General features: G+C 44.1%; 1 protein-coding gene across 3 annotated transcripts in view; it reads right to left on the bottom strand.

Moving 5' to 3' along the window:
• Nucleotides 1-15835, bottom strand: part of LOC115939585 (protein kinase C alpha type-like) — a 156018-nt gene that overhangs the window by 15714 nt on the left and 124469 nt on the right. The window lies entirely within an intron of this gene.

Below are 15835 nucleotides of genomic sequence, written 5' to 3'. Positions count from 1 at the left end.
AGCAACCCCCCCCCCATCTTGGAGAACAATTCAAAAGAAGCCATAATACACTAATTACCTCCCTTTTTATCAAATATGTTGGGAACTAATAAAGCATCAGGGATGTGGAACACAACATAATTACAAAGCAATGAAGCTACAAGTTTCCAAAAAGGAAATTTGAAAGTGTCCAGGGGATTCCAATGCCCACAGGTAACAGTGATGAGCACGTGGGAAAAGGCTAAGACAAAGGAACTAACAAAGTTTTCGTACAAATGAGGACATTAGGCATAGACAGAGGCAGAGAAGGAATGAAAATTTTAAAACAAATCAACCTTACGAGTAGGTTACGTTGATGAATTGCATGTCAGAAAATAAGGCAAAGGAAATTAATAAATGACTTGCTATCCAGAATTTTAAGATCAAAGGGCTTTTTAAAATCTATACTTAGACACAACACCTCAAAAGCTTACATTTGACAATCATCAAAATATAGAGCTATTTACGGATTTTTTAAATGTACACGCTTTCGCATGGGGAAGGATCTGCAAGGATACGGACCCACAGTGATAAGGATATGGATCCTCCTGTGTCTGGGATGGTGTTTGGGAAGACTCAATTTTACTTTTTTGTTCATCTGCATTTTCTCATTTTTTCAACCATTAATGTATTAACTAAAAATATAACTTTAAAGATGTTTATAGCACCAAGTTGCAAGATTGTAACGTGCTTTTTGACTCTTTCAAAGAAAATTACTTAGTGCATATTTAGAATTAAATCTGTCACATCGTACATCTATCAGGTATTTGTTGAATACAATTGCACGACTCATGCAGCTGGGTGCTCAGCCGCAGGGTATGCACAGAGATTAGAAAACAACTCAGAAATATGCTTGAGGACAGTGACAGACAAGCACAAAAACAAACAAAAAAAAACCCCAAAACAAAGCATAAAACTGTTAACATCTAATCTTGGCTTAAAAACCTTTTGTTCTGCCATAAGAAAGGATGAGATTTTGCCATTTTCAACAACGTGAACAGACCTAGAGGATATTACGTTAAGGGAAGGAAGTCAGAAGAACAAATACGACATGATTTCACTTATATGTGGAATCTAAAACGATGAACAAAAAGCAGACTCAGACCTATAAATACACAGAACAAACTGATGGTTGGGGTGGGGGTGGGGATGGGGAGAGGTGGGCAAACCGGGTGCAGGGGAGTGGGAGATGCAGGCTTCCAGTTACAGAATAAGTCATGGGAATAAAAGGCACAGCATAGGGAATATAGGTAATGGTGTTAAAACAGCATTGTGCAGTGACAGATGGCAGCTATACCTGTGAATCACGACGTTGTACACCTGAAACTAAAGTAACATGGTGCATCAACTATACTCAAAAAATCTTAAAAAATAACAATTCCACACTTAGCAATTTTTTTTAAATGATGAGCGATGTGCACAAAGACGTGTGGCACAGATGCTTTGAATCACATTATACAGAATATCAGAAACTGGAAAGAAGGTTAAGAGTCCAACAGAGGACAAGTAGGTTAGCAGATGTCCATTTGATAAATGTAATTACTCCACTGCCCTAACAACTATGTGGTAAGAGAATATTTACCAAACGAAGCAGGTAAGCATCTAGGATGTGTTACTAAATAAAAGTAAAGCTGGCTTTAGGTAAAATAAAATGGTAAAAATTTTTAAATGCATGCACTATTCAACTCATTAATGAGGGAACCAGTGAGTTGGTAAAGCTGGTTCAAACAAGAATTAAGAGTTCACCAAGGCAGGCATTCTGGGAAAGGTTTGCTGTGTTTGAGAACCGAAGTGACTGCTCCCGGGATATGGAGAAGGTTCTAGAATGGACTATGCTGGTAGCTGCACAATTCCACAAATACTAGAAACCACTGAATTGGGGCGCCTGGGTGGCTCAGATGGTTAAATGTCTGCCTTTGGCTCAGGTCATGGTCCCAGGGTCCTGGGATCGAGCCCCACGTCTGGCTCCTGGCTCAGCTGGGAGCCTGCTTCTCCCTCTCCCTCTCCCCTGCTCATGCTCTCTTTCTCTTTCTCGGTCTCAAATGAATAAATAAAATCTTTAAAAAAAAAAAAAAAGAAAAGAAAAGAAAGAAACCACTGAATTGTTCCCTTTAACAGAGTGGACTATACATAATGTGAATTCTATCTCAAGGTTTTCTTTTGCTGTTGAAAACTCATTTTTCTTTCAGTTTTATCAGAATATAACAGACATACAGCACTCTGTAAGTTTAAGGTTTACAGCAGGATTTATTTATACTGTAAAAAGACTAACCACAGTAAGTTAACACACATCATCTCATGCAGATACCAAAAAAGTTTTTCCTTGTGATGAGAACTTTTAGTTGTTTTTGAAATGCTAAAATCAAACACAAGCAGGTAGAACACTCTCTGTCCTTGAGTGGTCTTGGTAAGCAATGCCTCCCGCCTAACACTGAAAGGACAGGCCCCTCACCTTTATGCCTCATTTCCAAATTTTAAATCATTTTCTTAACATTGAAATGGTACCCTTATGCCTTCTGAGATGGTCTTTGGAACTACCGGCAAGACTAATAGAATATTTTGAAATGAAGAAAACCTAAGTAAAGACAGAATCTGGCTAAGAAGGAAATCGAGGACCCCAAGAAACAAGGCAAGGCTGGGCCCCCGGAGGCCACTGGGGGGTAGCCCTTCTTCTCTATTTCCTACAGAGAACACACACCAGAGAATCCAAACGGTCGCCACTTCCAGAAGAGGTAACAGGACTAGAACCAGCCAGCACCTCACATCTCCTTCTGACCCCCACTCCCTCCCCCCAGAGGCCACACACTGACAGAGCTTCAGCCCAGCTGGTCTAGACCAGGCGTGCCTTGGCTGATGTTCTCTTCTGGCTTTCTGAAGCCTCCCTCCGTGCCCAGGGCCTCCCCTGGATCAGGCATGTCAGGAAGCCTGGCTAGGACAAGGGGGAGGAGGTGCCATGGTATGCAGAAACCCAGGCCCCAGGGCGCCTGGGTGGCTCAGTCGTTGGGTGTCTGCCTTCAGCTCAGGTTATGATCCCAGGGTCCTGGGATCGAGCCCCGCATTGCGTTCCCTGCTCCGTGGGGAGTCTGCTTCTCCCTCTCCCACTCCCCCTGCTTGTGTTCCCTCTCTCGCTGTGTCTCTCTGTCAAATAAATAAAAAAGAAAAAAAGAAACACAGGCCCCGAGGGACAAGCCAGCAGAACCTGGACCCACCACCACCTTCTCAACCCCAATAGCTGAAGACCTCAAAAGTGTGTTAAGTCCGAGGAGAATCAATTACCAAGGGAGTCAGAAACCACACCCTCTTCCGTCCAGATGTGGTAGAGAACTAGCTAAGATTACATAAGGGCCCACCACAAGCGGGGAGGAGGTTTCTCAATGACACACATTCCTTCAAACCTTCATCCATAGCAATCAAAACCCTCATTCCACAGCTGTGTGTGATCGCACCTCATTCTGCAGACATTCATCAATATCTACAGTGTGCAAATACCTGTATCCGTGAAAGATACTTTCTGACAAGTAGACAAGATAAAATGTATCCAGTTTAGATGTGAGTGGAGAGGTGAAGGTAACAGGAAGGCATGTTTCCCAAATGATGGGGAAAAACTGGGTGGGGGGGGCGGGCAGCGGGCTGGGAAAGATAGTACATACCCTAACTGACCAAATTAGAAACCCAAAGAAAGAATCCATAGATAGACCAGGCTGATACCACAAACTAGATGCTATCAAGAGGACATCAAGTAGTAAGGATAATTCAAATTCCCACATCTAGCTTCAGTATGGTAGAAATATACAGAGAGATCAACAGCACAAAGACTTTGATACAATTAATTAGTATGGATGCCAAAAAAAAAAAAAAATCAAGAAGAGTCTGCATTAACAGATGTATATAATCTAGAATGGAGCAGATGAGAGTTCCATACAAGCCTTCATTCCTCCTGAGACATGATTCAGGGTTCCAAAAGTTCCCTCATCATCGCGCTTGTGGTCTCTTTGGTTTAGAGGAGACTTAGAACCACACCCTAAAAAGAATGGAGATCTGCCTGAAAGGGAAATCTTAGCCTGCAATGTAGCTGTCTGCAAATACTTGAAGGTCTGGTATTTGCAGAAAGGATTAAGCTTGTTCTGTTTGTCCCTAAAGGATGGAAACCCTATAGGACCCAAGAGTGAGTGTTATATCGGATCAGATTTCAGCTAGGAGCGGATGATATAAGAACTGTCTGAAAATGAAGGAGCCCTGTGGAAGTACTAGGGGTCACCAGAGCTGTTTGTTTAGGCAGAGCCTGGAAAATTGCTCTCGGTGAATTCCAGGGGAGGCTTTCAGATACTCTACATGCATGACCCAGATGACACACAAATTTTACAGTTTGTATATGCACCCTAGAATCCCAAAGCAACCACATTTGACCAAAGCAACTAACCGCAGTAATACTATTTATAAAAAGTTTTAGTTCCCACTAATCATTTAAGTTGCAAGAAATGAACTTCTGGCACAAAAACACATCTAAAGGACAACTCTTCAGAAAAGAAGAGCTTTATTTCCAGGGATGGGACAGCCTCACCAGCGTGTTTTAAAGCTCATGGTGGAATGTGTATCTGGAAGCTACAAACTTGGTCCTTTTCTATCTGACTCATAGTTATGAAACGCATGTGCGCTGCAGCCCCAGGACATGGCTACCCTCAGCCATTTCTCAAGAGTGTAGCTGAAGAGTTGGTACTTCTCCAATTTGCATAGTGACAAAAGCCTTTCAACTCGACTGCCTCCTCTGATCAGATGTATTCCAAGACAACAGTCCCTGGGCATCAGGCAGGAAAGCCGCACTGCCAGGAGTCCAGGTCCCCAACCATTTTTAAAGTTCTCATGTGGGCATGCACACCTACACAAGACAATGTCACTGGGGATTTCTGATAACGTCAATAGCACCATTGGTGTTCTTTCTTCCTGATCTGGGCATGCTGCTGCAGAAGGATCTCCACGTTAGATTGTATAGTGTTGGGTTACTTGAACGGGGTTGAGGACATGAGAAAAATCAAGAATATGAATACCCGTCTTCATCAGGCTCTTACCGAGTGAGTGAAGTAAACTGCAGTCACACCCTTGGCATGAGAGGAGTCAGAGTTCCAGCCCTGCCTGTCTGGTGTGAGGATTCAAACTTTTGCCAAATACTGCTGGGCACAGAGTAAGCTCCCCACCAGTCACAGCTACTCGGGTTATTACGTGGTGGTGCTCGGGTCATTATCATGCTCTAGTTTTCCCCACCATTACACTTGGATTTGGACAACAGTAGGATGGGAAAGGTCTGGCTGGACGGAGGGACTCCGTGGTGACTGAGGATCTGGGCACCAAGATGTTCCCTTTCTGAAGGTCAGGTGTTACAGGGAAGGTGCCAGAGCCCAGGTGTGAAGACCGAGTCCTAAAAGGGGCAGGGCAGCTCCAGCAGAGAGGGGGAGATGGGAAGCTGTGTTCCATGTGAACAAACTGGGACAAGCCCATGCGGTCAGCACAGGAGGAACGGAGCAAGGTAACTGGGAAACCCAGGGTCAGAGGCCAATCGCAGTGAGAATCCTGGGCTGGGGCAGAGGAGCAGGTGCAGACCCAAGGCCAGGTGGAAGGACTGGGCAGTAGGGGATGGGGCCGACCTGTATAGTGGGGTAAGAACATTTGATTCTGGAGCAGGAGAGAATGGAGGACGGGTGACATGACAAAGGCCTTCCTCCCAGCTCTGCTCAACAGCCTCCCCAATAAGGAAGAGGAGAGGAAAAGTATTCTTAAAGGCCCTGATTTCAGCCTGGCTGAGAACAAAGCTGCCCGTTCAACACCAATCAGGCAAATCTGGGTTCAAGCACTTCAGACGGTGGCAGGAAAAGTTACTCCTTCTTAAAGAGGCACCAATGTCTCTGAAAACTGAAAAGTGACCTGCAGTCATTGTGCACCTAATGGGATTCTCCTGCTACTTTACATTTGGGATCCACACAGGAGCCTAAGGGAGTGCTGGACCCGTTTTCCAAAAACCTCTTTTGCAGGAAAGTGCCTGGGTGCAGGGGGGAGGCATTTGCAGGCTGAAGGCATTGGCAGGATCTGGATTCTTGTTCATTTGAAGATATTCACTCCAAGCAGCCTGCCCTCAACTCTGCTGACTCTTCATTTCCTTTTTGGCAACCAAGCACTAAACCCGGGAAGTAAATATGAGGTCAATTTTGTGGAAACACCTGATAATGGATTTCTGTTCCCTTGACAAAAAAAAAAGAGAGAAAATTGGAGAAATGCTAACAGGATTCACGGGGTATACGTAATGACTTAGACTATTTTCACCCTGCCACCCTCAGTGAACAAACACAGGATGTCTGCCTGTGTGTGGCTGGGAGCTGTGAGCAGGTGTGACCTCCTGCCCCTGCTGATCACAGCCCCTGGAACCAGCAAGGCAAAGCTTGGACCTTCCAGGAGCTACCAACCACCCACATCTTAGGCTCCCCGGAGGTTGCCTCGTTGGTTGTGAACCGAATTCAAGCCTTACTGAACACACGGATTGATCCAATTCTGATTCTTCTGCTTCCTCATCTTTCCTCTCAAAATCCTGTAGAGTAGCTGGATATGTTTGCCCTGAGCTACACAGTGATTCTTAGGGTAAGCCATTTTTTTTTTTCACCAGTGGTCAGGTGCCAAGTTTATCACATCTTTCATGAAACCAAGTGGGGACAGGATAGGGAGAGCAACAGGAAAGACCGGTTTCCCTCTGTGCCTTTAAGAAATGAGATTTAATTTCTACCTTTTCATTCTTAAAAAAGTAATTTTCATTGTTGTTTACTATTTCTGATATAGAAAACTTAGGAAACAATTTTTTCCAACTCATTCAGACTCCCCAGTCTGAAAATATGTTTTATATTCGCTCTGCCTAAAATCCCAGAGGGATGAAAATTATTGCTCTGCCCGCCCCCGCCCCGGCAGGGGGGGGCGGGGGGAAGGGCACAATATTTTCCTGTAACCATCCTGTAACACATCGTTGCAACTCCATTCCATTCAATATACCTTTACTGGGTATCTGTTATGTGCCAGATCCTGGCCCTGTAGGAAATGAATAACCCGAGGGAGTTCATGAGCTAATTAGCAAACATGCGCTCAGCAATGACAAACACTCTGAGCGGTTCAAGTTGTCAGCGGTGGCTACAATCTATTGCACCGCCTGAGAACAGAGTGCAAAATATACTGGATACAGAGCATCCAATCTTTGTGTTGTATTACTGATTGCCACCAACACAAAATAAACTTTCCTGTGGTAAATGCTACTCATGGGAATGAAAAAGTTAGGGAAATGAATTATTACATCAGCAAATGCAAGAAGCGAATCAGAAGTTTCAGAAATTAGAGAGTATGCCCAAAATCGGGTTGAAGTTCATGTATTCAATATATCCTCACGCTCTAGAACTCACGGGACACTTTGTGTAAACATAATAAAATAAACTGAAAATACAAGTACCAAATGCCAGCCAAATGTAAGGAAAGCTTTAGAAAAGGTGTTGTCCCTCTCATATGAAACCTAACCTACACAGCCATCTAATTAAACAGATACTAAGTTGGAGCTGCTACTTACCGAATCAGCCCAAGAGGGGGAAGCCAATCAGAAGACCGCTTTTGCAACTTTTCATTTACTCTGTTCCCTCACCTACTCAAGAAGTGCAACATTGGTTTCCAGGCTGCACAGCATTACCTTTGCTGGTCTCCCTCAAAATTAAATCCTAGAATATCAAGTCCTTCAAAAGGGGATGTCTTGGTATTGAAAGGAAGGGCTCACAGGACTCATTAGGTCTGAATGGTGTGACATGTGGGGAATTATCAGGTCTGCACAGATCAGGTCCCGAAAGCCAGCTGGGGCCAGGGAGCTCCAACTGCGTTTCAGTCTCTGCCCTGTAAAAATGCAAACTGGTTCAGGTCCATTAAGCATCAGCTCTGAAATATGTCAGGGGAATTTCTTTCTTGGCATGTGACCCTGAGGGTTTCATTCCTGTGGCCTCTTCCTGGGATATGTAGCCAAAATTTCTTTCCTCTTCCCAAAAAAGTCCATTCCGAAAGCAAAACAAACAAACAAACAAAAAAACCATGACATAAGCAGCATGCATCAACAGATGCATATGTACTATGGGTCACTGCCTAAGAGACCATGATCTTTCCAAGTCATCTTTAACCGCCCTGATAAAAAGCTACACCAACTGTTCCTTCGTAGGCCTCTAAGTTCATGGACATGCACATGGATCCTGAGGTTTTTTGCTTCCTCTAAGCCTGGCCCACTGGGCTTTAGCACTTCCCCCCAACTTCCCAAAGTTTCACGTTCCTAAAAACCACGAAAGCTTGTACTTAGGGGCCTGGAGATTTAACCCAATTGATTATGGGTGTCTATGTCAGAAACAGAGTCTGGGCTACTAAACTGCAAGCTTATATATTTGCAGACAACTTATCCCACTTCCAAATGCTGCCTCAATAACCCGACAGAATGAGGGAGCTTGGCGAACAATTGGTGAATGTTCTTTAAAAGTTTCACAACCTAATGAGTCTCTAATTTACAAAATCACATGATTTGTATGAGCCCATGAAGATAACATAGAAGGATAGACCAACTGTTCAACAGACAGCTAGACCAATGGTTTAAAAAGAAAAGAAAAAAAGAAAAGAAAAAAAGAAATCACGACTACCTGTGCTAAGGTGCTAGCCTGTGGTTATCACTTGGTAGAGGAATTGTATTTGTTTTCAGAATTATTCATTTCTATTTCATCTTTTATCCAATGAACGTGTGTGACTCGAAACAAAAAGAGCTCTCGTTACTTAGCGCCACACGTCATCACGCTGATTACAGAGCCCTGAGAGCTGGAGAACTGTGCTCCGAGCAAGCCCTTGTGAAGTGACAGGTCACCCTATCTTCAGCAAATCCGTGGATCTCAACCGAACACCTGGAAGCCAGTGGATAAAGGCGCATGTGCCGCTCCCCGCCCACTATCACCAGGGCATGCTCCCTAGCAGTCTTGAAATGATGGGTGACTGGACGTGCCCCCCCACCCCCGGAGGAAGAAGGGGAAGCTGCCCGCAGGGACTCTCTTGCATTTGGAGACCAAGCATCAGCAGGGGAAGTGGGAGAGTGGGGCCTGATGGAGACTCTAAAACGCCATCCTCAGATCCTTCTTGGTGCTGACTAGCCAGAAAATCTAAGGGGAAAGTGATGATCCCAGAAGGGGGTGGAGCTGAGCTACTTCCTCTCAACATTTCTGCCAGGAAAAGAAGAACAAAAGCAGAGAGAGAATTGCAAAACAGATAGGGATGGTCATGGAGGAAGGGAAGATGAACAGTAAGTGGGAACCTGGGCTTTTCTTGCCTCCAACAGCCAGGCTTCCCTGCCCACCTCTCCCTCCTTCCTGGACAGTTCACTTCGGGGCTCTTGCTGAACGATGCCATGGCTGTTGGGTTTCAGAGCACATCCCCCACTTGGGAGAACTAGGAACAACTCTGGGCATTTTTGCTCCAAGTAGCTTCCCACTGAAAAGTGCACCAACAGGGTCAGAACACAGTACAGTGGGATGCTGGTTTCTTAGCTAGACACTCTGTCACTTGCAAAAGTGCTGGACCTGAGGAAAAACATGAATTATAGTTTTCCAGGAAAGAAAAATAAGCCTGCAGGAATGAGTCAGCCAGCTGCTTGCGAAGTACTGCAATGAGGTAACAACCGTGAGCCGAGGACAGCAGGAGACCCAACCAACCGCAGGGACGGAACGCGGGGGCCCTCAGCTGTAGAAACTCACAGCAACATGGCCATAAGGGCATCCGCCAGGATTCAAGGCCACAAAAAAGTACTTTGTTTTCTTCCAGTTCATGTAAAGAAAGAAAGAAAAAAAAAAGTGGGGGGAGGGGGCAGGCAACATGCTGCATATTATCTTTTCTAATAGGGTAATGATACACTATAAACCCAGGTAAGAATAAAGTCATTCTACAGTTTTCATTTCCGGAAGCCAAAATAGCCAATAGACAGTATGTACTATTGATGTGCAAAGCTGTCGCTTCAGAGGTATATCTTCACTTTGGGTTGTAGCTGATGAGAAGTAAACTGAAGTGCCCGTGGGAGCCCATCCAGCTCCTGGAAGCAGCTAGGCAGTGGCTAATAAGGAGTTACTAGGATGGAGAATCACCTCTGTCATCCACGTTCGCAGGGAAATGCAGCCACCAGCAAGGAGACTAAGAGACAACCGTCACATCAACACTCCTCAGAGTGAAGAAGTTTTTAAATAGTGAAACCACAAATAAATTAATTCAAAGAGGCACCGGAGGAGGCTACAATTCACTTCAGGGTTCGTTTTCTGCAGAACAACATGCTCGCCCAGCTAACATAAACCGTTCAAGCATTTCGCTCACAAGGAAATTTAATGCATCATTGAGTCAAAAACCCTCGTTTACAGGGAAGGAAACTGAGTCAGTAATGTCACGTGAGTGTTTAACAACTCTAGATTAGCCCCACAAGATCTGCTTATGTCGCACGAAACATGGGTACTGTTAACATCACCCCATTCAACACATTGGCAGCTGTGAGCCTTAACTGCTCATCATAAGGGGGTCGGTGGCAGGCTATGGCCCAAATCCCAGTTGATAAGCCATAGTATGCACAAAAAGATCTCCCCGAATCTCCTCCTGTGAACCAGGGCAAGATGTGGAGTCATCAGTCTCCAAAATCTCAAAGAAAACAAGGATTTACTAAACAGAGAGCCAGGCCCGTCGTGCATGTTTTTGGGGGAAATGAAGCAGCCAGCAAACAACTCTACTGTAGGTTCTACTTGAATGTTGGTATACTTTTGTTATTTAGGAAATTTCTTGCTACAGTGAAAAATGAATCATCTCATGGTATCCAATGCGACTCTCAAGTTTAAACCTAAGACAGGAGTAATTTTAATTTTTCTCTATGAAGTAAGAGGTCACAATTCAAATTCCCATACTGACTTCCCTTTCTTGACCCCAGGGGTGAAGAGCCTACTTGGGGTATCCTGTGTGTACCCTGCTAGGAAGTGGAAATGATGACGACTTTAAAAAAAAAAAAAACTGAAGTTTCTCCCCACTGAGCAAGGAGCCCAATGTGGGGCTCAATCCCAGGACCCCGGAATCATGACCTGAGCTGAGGGTGCTTAACTGAGCCACCCAGGGGCCCCAAAACTTTGTGTTTTTTAATGTTGGATTTTACAGTACGGAAGTATACAGAAACCCCTCCAGAAGGGTTTTAAATGCTACTGGGGTCTACAAGTTTCCTTGAGTGGTAAGTACCATCACAGAATAGAGACAATGGTCCCATAGAATCAAAGCTATCTTTGTTCATAGTCAATACACACACTTTTCTCTCAACATAGTTCTATGTTTAGAAGCCCAACACACTGGTTGCCAAACTTCCTGATATGCAATTAGGATAAGCAAAATATAAGAATTACCCAACAATAATGAATTCTTGGGGCAGCACTGAAATAAGTTCTCTTTTTAGCAAAACAAATCTTGTTGCAAAACAGCTCGGAGGACTAAAATTCTGGTTATAAAAAGGTAAAGGATTAGTCCTCTGTGTTCTGTAAATACTAAATCATTGCAGGTCTATCTACTCCGGAGCCCGCTAGTCATTCATTCACATATGAAGTTACAGGTTATGTTCTTTTTTTTTTAAAGATTTTATTTACCTATTTGAGAGAGAGAGACAGAGAGAGAGAGCACATGAGAGGGGGGAGGGTCAGAGGGAGAAGCAGACTCCCCGCCGAGCAGGGAGCCCGATGCGGGACTCGATCCAGGGACTCCAGGATCATGACCTGAGCCGAAGGCAGTCGCTTAACCAACTGAGCCACCCAGGCGCCCACGGGTTATGTTCTTGAAGTGACAAACTATGTGTCTGCCAAAATAAGAAAACCACCACCCTCTTTTAAAATTTTACTTGAACTAAAACACAAAATTATGTAATTCTTGAAGACAACATAGGAGAAAAATCTAGAGGACCTTGGGTTTGACAATGACTTTAGATAGAGCACCAAAGGTACAAACCATGAAAGAAGTAACTGATAAGCTGGACTTCGTTAAAATTAAAAAGTCCCAGGGGCACCTGGGTGGCTCAGTTGGTTAAGCCTGCCTTTGGCTCAGGAGTCCTGGGATCGAGTCCCCCATCAGGCTCCCTGCTCAGCGGGGAGCCTGCTTTTCCTTTTCCCTCTCCCTCTGCTGCTGCTCCCCCTGCCTGTGCTCTCTTGATTGCTATGTCAAATAAAATCTTAAAAAAAAAAAAAATACGTGTGCGCATATGCCTCTGTATTTACAAACATATGAATGCATGTACGTGTAACTCTCCCTTCACACTTTAGCTAATTTTTTTAGGTTGTACCAACAAGAAGTCTCTGGGTTTTTTTGTTTTGTTCTGTTTTTGCCCCCAAAAGATGGCCTTTTATGCCTTCAAGCTAAAACACAACATTTTTATAGGAAGCAAACACTGTAGGTGGTAGGTAGGGGGTATTTGTGTTTTTGTAAATTGCCTCTAAAGAAGCTTCCCTCATTGGTGATGCTGACCTTTATCTTGGCTTAGAAAAGAAGTATCCAAAAAAGGACGAGTACCATTTATGCGCTTTAGCAAATTAAAAGAGGCCACTGATGGAAGTCTTACCTATTTTGAGAAGGAAACCAACTGTTAAGAGTGAAAATGTTTATAGATTCTACCGGTAAGGTTGTAAAAACTAAAATACCTTGGTAGGCTGTATAGCAAGATATCCAAGTATTAGAAAAGTAGAATTTCCATACAGATACAAAGTATCATCTTCTGGTGAACCTAGCTGCCAGGGGTGCCTTTTCTGTTCTCCCATTGAGCAGTACAGCACTGAATCAGGGACCCGCTGGCTGCTTCTTGGAATGAAGAGTCTGATGCTTCTCCCCAGCCTGACACTTCCTCCTTTGTACCCTTCCAGACAAAATTGGTTTAGGAACAAAGAGGAAGAAATATTGACAAACCAGGCTTAGTCTTACGTGCTCTTCCAGAAACGGCTAAGCACCGTTCAGCCTCCATCCACTAGAGGAATGTACCTGCCAATCCTGACTTCAGAGTGGAGCAGATCTGAAGGCAAGAGTCACAGAATTGGCTCCACACCCCTGCCCCACCACCAAGGTTTCACGTCAAAAGCAATGGAAATACAGATTTGGAGAAGAAAAACCCTCAAACTGCTCACAAAGGCCAGAAACACCTCAGCGAGGTCTCACGGAACATGCTCAGGAGTCACGAACTCTGTCGCATGCCCGTCATCTCCGGGCCCCGTTAATTCTGAGTTACCGTGAAGCCCACAAAATGCTTCTACATCAAGCAGGTGCTCAGGTCAACGCTCTTTAATATCTACCATCAATATAAATCGGAGTACCCAGTGGACACGGTTTTCTATTAAGAATATATCTTTGAATACCTTTCCCTAGAAATTTTATATCCTTTTGGCCACTCACTGCCTAGGACATGAGCTCTCTAAACCTCAATTACTGCATCTCGAAATGGGCATAAGAAGCAATGAGGGCAATTACTACCCTGAAATTTGAGGCCATTTTCTCATTTTGAACATCAGAAAATGAAAGATACCTGAAACTATTCAGAGTTCATGCTACCTTGGTGTTCCACCGTAGAGCACTTTACTGTTGCTAGATGACTATCTACCTATACTTTTTTTTAATTTTTTTTAACTTTTTTTTTTTTTGACAGAGAGAGAGATACCAGAGCAGGAACACAAGCAGTGGGAGTGGGAGAGGGAGACGCAGGCTTCCTGCCAAGCAGGAAGCCCGATGTGGGGCTCAATCCCAGGACCTGGGATCATGGCCTGAGCCGAAGGCAGATGCTTAACAACTGAGCCACCCAGGCGCCCCTATCTACCTATACTTTAATGTGCAAGATAACCCATGCTGGTTGAGATTGATCAAAACAAGTTTGGAGGGACTTTGGTTGAAAGGATTTTTTTTTTTTTTTAAACATACAGGCAGGTTAGTAGTGGAGTTTTTAAATTGGCATGTGACCTTCAAAGTATTTGGATGTGCTTTTCTACAGAACAAACCTATCAAGACAGAGTCTCAGGGAAGGCTATATAGATTTATTTCATAAACCTGTTTCTGTGATAAACCCTGGGTAGGACCTATGACAGGTAGCCTTTAGCCACTGCTTTGCTAATCGTAAGCATCTCCCACATGTCAAATCCTGGGAAGGCTGCTCCACTTCTATGGCAAAGGGGACCCTGGAGCCTGGTGGTTTGCCCCATCAGCTGGCAGACAGGCACAACCCCTAGCAGTAATAGTCAAAGGTACAATTCAGCTGGCTCTCCAAAGCCTTCGCAGAATGACTCACTGGGAATGACAGGACAAAGTTCTTCCACTAAAGCTCAGTAAGCACCAGAGGCCAAGCAGAGAGTGATTATAGGACGCCCCCCACCCCCCGCCACCATTGCTGAAATGCAGAAACAGAAACACACAAAACATACACACACAGACTAGTGTGACATGGGAGTGAGGGATAAGACAGGTGCACTTGGAAAGGGTGCCATGCCTTAGCTTACCAACCCTGTATTTTTTTTCTTTTCCTCTTGCACACAAACCCTTTCATAAGCTGTTTAAACGGGATAAAATCTCAGGGCAGTAAAATTTTTTTTAAAGACCTATGTAGTAGTAAGAACCATCCCTTCGGTTACATGGCTTAGGAGTACATACACACAGAACCCAAACATCACATTCAACTCTGCTAGGCATTTCAAATCCACAATCAATGATCTTTATAGACTTCATTTACAAAACTCATTACATCACATGGTCCTTGAAGCCAACAATGCCCGTTCTTGGGACTTACTCAGAAAAAAAGAAAAAAAAAAAAAAACACCGTGGACTGCAAATTCCAAAAACCATGTTGGAAACAGGCAGAGAGCAAAGGTTAACTAAAGAAAAAAAAAAATCAATTTTGCAATGAAAGCTTGCATCCAGTTAGGCTGGAAAACCTGCTTTCATGAATGATTCATCCCCAGACACTGAGGATGGATTACTCAAGGTCCCGCTGACGTGATCCTTCCTGCACATGTAAGAGCCAGACACACCAACAATGCAGGCTGCACGTTCGCTCACCTGGTAGCACTGGGGGGAAAAAAATGTCAGGAAACCAGTTGAGAGCAATACTTACACACTGGAAAAAACAAAAACAGCAACGTCCCAAATGATTATGTGCTTCAAAGCACTCCCAAAGAAATAGGATCAATAAATACAGGAAAAATCAGCAGAAACACCGTCCAACCTACAACCATGCTTCTCCCTCTTTGCTTCTTGATGTCAATGAGGAAGAACTGGAGAGCGCATTATAACCAAAACAAGACACCGCAAAATCTAGTTTATCTAGCACTGTTAGAAGACAGGTATTCCAGAGGAATTTTTCAAGTGTCCTGCACCTACCAAAAATTAAAAAAAATAACTTGGCGCACCTGGGTGGCGTAGTTGGTTAAGCATTCGACTCTTGATTTCAGCTTAGGTAGGATCTCAGGATTGTGGGACGGAGCCCCACATCAGGCTCCATGCCCAGCATGGAGCCTGCTTAAGATTCTCTCCCTCTGCCCCTCCCAACTCATGCAATCTTGCTCCCTAAAGAAAAAATAACAACTCCATCCGCTAGTACTTCTAAGATGTATTGTAGTAGATCCCTTCCTACCTTTTCCAACAGGAAGTACAGAACATAATTTGATCTTTCAGCAAGGATTCATCATGCTGCTCTTTGGTTATAGGGTTTCAACGAGCTCTTTGGTGCTTCTGCCAAAGCCTGATTGCCTTTTCATACCAT

This window comes from Leptonychotes weddellii, chromosome 15, assembly GCF_054177405.1.
Source record: "Leptonychotes weddellii isolate Sample4059 chromosome 15, ASM5417740v2, whole genome shotgun sequence".
Lineage (NCBI taxonomy): Eukaryota > Metazoa > Chordata > Mammalia > Carnivora > Phocidae > Leptonychotes > Leptonychotes weddellii.
Note: the sequence above shows the minus strand (reverse complement) of the source record. Positions and strands in the feature narration are given on the sequence as shown.